Source organism: Mus caroli, chromosome 5 (genome assembly GCF_900094665.2).
Source record: "Mus caroli chromosome 5, CAROLI_EIJ_v1.1, whole genome shotgun sequence".
Taxonomy (NCBI): domain Eukaryota; kingdom Metazoa; phylum Chordata; class Mammalia; order Rodentia; family Muridae; genus Mus; species Mus caroli.
The window spans coordinates 141,307,558-141,312,323 of NC_034574.1; positions in this window are offsets into that span (position 1 = coordinate 141,307,558).

Genomic DNA, 4,766 nt, shown 5'->3' on the forward strand with positions numbered 1-4,766 from the left:
CTTAGCCTCTGATTTAACCATTCAATGGATTGCTACTTCTCACCATCAGGAACCACAGGCTATTTGCTTAAGACTCATGTGCCCTGGGTGTGTAATCAATTTTTCATTTCCTTGCTTTGAAATCGTTAACTAGGGATACAGCAAAAGAGATCAGTGAGAGAGTGAATCAATGAGAGACCTGTGGAGGTTCTGCAAATGGTCGAAAGACAGCTCATTCTTTTGTGCCTCTGTTCCCAGGCATGGGTTCAGCAGGTAAGCCAGTTAAGTCATCCGGCACTGAGTCCTATTTGGAAACAATGAACTCGCAAGAGAGAACTAGACCACCAGGATATACTCAAGGCCATCTAGAAAAAGAAGAGAAAACAACAACAGCAAGAACAACAACAACTACAACAAAACTAGCCTGGTGGTCATGGCACACACCTATACTTCTAGCTCTTGGGAGGCAGAGGCAAGTGGATCTCTGAGTTCCAGGACAGCTGAGCATGGTGGTGAAACAATCCCAGCACTTGGAGAGCAGAGGTGGCAGATCTCTGTGAGTTCGAGGCCAGCCTGGTCTACAAAGTGAGTCCAACATATATATCCAGGGCTACACAGAAAAACCCTGTCTTAAAAATCAAACAAACAAACAAAGTGAAAGGGTAAAATTAAGAAGACGACCCCTAAAAGAGAGAGGAGCCCTCAGGGAACACACAGGAAGGTTTTCTGGTTACCACCCTGGTCCCTCTCAGGACTTTATCTGTCACCTCAGTGCCAGCCTTTGTCCTTTCCCCTTATGTTTTGCTCATGGATTTTCCACTTTAAGCACTTTTTTTTTTTTTTTTAAATTGAAACATGATCTTGAAGAAAATCGAGAGGATGGGCTGAGCAGGAGGCTGTCGTGTCAGCTGTCAACAGAGCCACCCCGTGACCACTTTGGGGCAGTTTGTGGGAGCTACTGTGCTTTATATTTCATTTTCCTATGCCACGTTCATAGCTCTTATGTCTAATTCCTGTCTCAGCCAACTGTTAGACTGTCTGGGTTCTGTATCATAAATGGTTCCAAAATAGATAGCGTTTGAGAGTGAATTGTCATTGCCCCTGACATGTGTGTGTGTGTGTGTGTGTGTGTGTATTTGTGTGCACATCTTCAATAGCCTTGCTTCACTTAAAACTTCTATCAGTTCAGCGTCCTACGATCCTGACTGAGCAATCAGAAAGGAAAGGCTCATGGTATACAGTCCAGGAAACATGTCTTTTATTTAGTACTCCCTAAACATGCCTGTCTTAGGGTTTTACTGCTGTGAACAGACACCATGACCAAGGCAAGCCTTATTTAAAAAAACAACATTTAATTGGGGCCGGCTTACAGGTTCAGAGGTTCAGTCCATTATCATCAAGGTGGGAGCATGGCAGCATCCAGGCAGGTATGGTGCAGGAGGAGCTGAGAGTTCTACGTTTTCATCCAAAGGCTGCTAGTGGAAGAGTGACTCCTAGGCAACTAGGGTGAGGATCTTAAGCCCATACCCACAGTGACACACCTACTCCAACCAGGTCACACCTATTCTAACAAGGTCACACCTCCAAATGGTGCCACTCCCTGGTCCAAGAATACACAAACCATCACAACAACGCCTTTCTTGAATACATACGCTATACACACTAGAAGATATAGTTGTCCTAAATGACCTTATAATAAACTCCAGGACGCCACACATAGATGAAAAGTTAGGAAGCAATCCAGGGCAATTAAAAGCAAGACACAGTTATAAGTACTAAAGGGCTTACTCGTTACCATTCTGGGAAATGGTCTTGAAGGTAGTAACAGGTTAACATCAGCAGAGAGCAAGCAAGAGACCTGGGAGCAGGGTGGGAGGAAGACTGGGAGGGAGATAGCCCTTGAAGATGGAAGTGTGGGGGCGGGTGGCAAAGTCTCAGTGGATAAGGCTGAGGGGTCTCTGGTGTGTTTTCAATGTTGTCAATGCCAACGAGGCTGAAGGAAGAGAAAAAATATAATCACTGATACACAGATCACGTAGAGGCACAGGAGATATGTGCTGGCCCTGTGTTGAGCAGGGGAGAGTGCAGGGTGGCTCTCCCAAGTGGGTCTGGGTAGGGTGTGTCCGGAGTCAATAAACCCTGAGATAGAAGAGGAGAAACGGGAGGCCCTGGGACAACTCCAGGGTTCCAAGCCACTGTGTGTGTGGTGATGGGGAAACAGGAAAAGGGACAGCTGAAAGTGACCTGCCCTGTGTCCCTGCCTAAGGTGAGGGAGAGCTTAAAAGGGATATATATGGCTCTGGTTTGACATGGTAAGGAGCCAGAACACCATCAGGTCTTTGTAATCCTTCATATACTTATTTGTATACAAGATAGACTATGGACAGACAGATAGACAGATAGACAGATACGAGACAAGATGGGTCGATACATAGAAGATGGCGATAAGGAGATAATAAAGACAAAAACAGAGAGACGGCAGGGGAGGGCTGATAGGACCACAGAGAGAAGGTGTTTGTGTTACAACTGCCTTGCTAGGGTGTTTGGATGCAGAGCATAAATGGAGAGGGCAGCTCTGGGGTCATCTCTGAGTAGGGAAGGGTAGCCAGCATCCATCTTTAGTCTTCCTTCTTCAAAAGTTCCCCAAAATCCAGACACACCCTCAGGGCAGGCCTGCTGGCCTCATCAGTGGAAGACCAGCCCTTTCCTTCCCCAGCCTCTTCCAGGCTCCTCCTGGCCCGCCTTTCCAGAGGAGCTGCAGGGGCTGTGGCCCAAGTCCAATGGAGTCCAGCTGTACTCTGCCTGTCCCCTGGACCATCCTACCACAGTCTCCAGAGCCTGCACAGCCTCACCAGCAATATGGAACCAGATCCTACAGCCTTCGACCCTGACCTGGAGGGGAAAATACAAATTTAAAGATTTTGTTGTTGTTTAGGGAAAAAAGAATCAAATTCTAACCATACAAGAATGATGCCTGAGAATGTCCCCCTCCTCTGCTTTTCCGTCATTAGTTTGGGGGATATATGGTGACTTTGTGTCTGCTGTTTCAATTAACACCTATATAAAAAGTTGACCCTTGGCATGGTGGCATGTCCCTGTGGGATGGGAGAGCCTGTGTCCTAGACCACTGAGCAGCACTGTAGGACCCCGTCTCAAAACAGATAAACAAAAGACGTCAAAAATAAACTATAAGCAAGAAAAGAAAGAGATGGTGTTTTGTATTTTCAACATTTCTTCAAGCGTTTGTCCACATAAAAGAAGAAAAATTCATCTCCAGAAAAGACTTTTCCAAACACAATATCTGAAGTGTTAAGTAGAACCACCTGTGTTGTCTTGGTAGAATTTAAAGTCCAGTGAAGGGAAGTGGCTGCTCCCACAGGGACCTAGGTCCCATTCCAGGCAGGCACATGGAGGTTCACAGCTGACTATACCTGTACTTCCAGGAAGGGTGTGTTTCCATTGCCCTCTTCTGGTTTATGTGGGTACTGCATGCACATGGTGTACAGTCACAGAGGCAGGCAACACACTGGTATACATAAAGCAATAAATAAATAAATAAATAAATAAATAAATAAATAAATAAATAAATAAATAAAACCCATCCATCCAGGTAACAGGGCTTTTGTTTTGTTCTGTTTTCTGAGACAGGGTTTCTCTGTGTAGCCCTGGCTATTCTGGAACTTACTCTGTAGACCAGGCTGGCCTCGAACTCAGAGATCTGCCTGCCTCTGCCTTCCAAGTGCTGGGATTGAAAGCGTGCACCACCACTGCCCGGCAACAGTTTATTCTTTATGTGGTATTTTCCTCTTTCTACACTAATACAATCCTCACAAGGTAATAAACAACTGAGAATTGCTTCAGAGTTACCCAAGACAAATAATGATCAAGAGAGACAGACACGTATTGACAGTGTCAAAGCTGGTTATGATACATAATCTACATACACTTTAAAAGAAAATAATTACTTCACTGTTTACTTATATGTATATGTGTGTTGTGGTTGTGGGTAGGAAAGAGCACATGTATAAGGGTGCCCACAGAGGACAGAAGACGGGTCCCTACTGGGTTACAGGCAGTTGTGAGCTGCCATGTGCTTAACTTCTAAGCCATCTCTCTAATCGTGTGCGCGCGTGTGTGTACGTGTGCATGTGCGTGTGCGCGCGCGCGCGCGTGTGTGTGTGTGTGTGTGTGTGTGTGTGTGTGGTGTGGTTCTGATGCTTTGGTTGGGAAGCTGCATGTGAACACTGTTCTCCAATTGGTTCTTGGTCAATCAATAAAGATACTAGCAGCCAATGGCTGGGTGGAAGAGGTGGGACTTCCAGGTTCAGGAGGGATGGAGGAGGGGGAGGAGGAGGAGGAGAGGGAGGAGGAGGTGATGCAGGAGGAGAAGGAGGAGGAAGAAAAGGATTCCCCTTGCTTTCAAAGAGAGAGAAAGCCACCAGCCATGTGAGATCTCAGGTGGAGTGGCCATTGGCTGTTTCCCCAACTGGGCCTGGGGTATTAGGCAGGAGATTAGAAACACAACTAAGCTGAGGGCAGATTCAGTGATGTTGATCAGGGAGTGAAGGTAAGGGCACATTAGCAGTGGGAGGGTTAGAAGTACCCAACCATTGAGCTAAACACATATTAAAAATTAGCTCGTGTGTATGTGTCTTTCATCCACGGATCCAAGGGAACTTGGGCAGGGGCTGGTAGCACGGTCTGCCCAGAGCTTAAAGCGGGGTAGTAGAAACTACATGCTGTGTGTGTGTGTGTGTGTGTGTGTGTGTGTGTGTGTGTGTGTGTGT